Source organism: Lipotes vexillifer, unplaced genomic scaffold, assembly GCF_000442215.2.
Source record: "Lipotes vexillifer unplaced genomic scaffold, Lipotes_vexillifer_v1.1 scaffold691, whole genome shotgun sequence".
Classification (NCBI taxonomy): Eukaryota; Metazoa; Chordata; class Mammalia; order Artiodactyla; family Lipotidae; genus Lipotes; species Lipotes vexillifer.
The window spans coordinates 11,334-11,712 of record NW_006788040.1 but is presented as its reverse complement, the minus strand read 5'-3'; positions in this window follow the sequence as shown (position 1 = coordinate 11,712).

Genomic DNA, 379 nt, shown 5'->3' with positions numbered 1-379 from the left:
AAGTGTGATTTCCAAAGTTCACAGTTGGTAGTTAAAGAAATATTAGGAGAACACCATGGGCTAGAGTGGGCCACTAAGTTTGAAATAGGTTGTTTATATTTTTCTAAAAACTGGTTAGTGTGGTGAATTATAGTGTGGTGAATATTTCTCTTAGTCCACGCAGGTAATGCATTTAATAAAATCTCACACTTTTTCATGTGAAAAGAAAAACTCACTTAATCTACAATGAGAAAAGAATTACCCTAATCTGATAAAGAACGTCTGCCAAAAACTTCTATAAGCATCATTATGTTAAAAAGAATATACTGGGCTTCCTTGGTGGCGCAGTGGTTGAGAGTCCGCCTGCCGATGCAGGGGACAGGGGTTCGTGCCCCGGTCT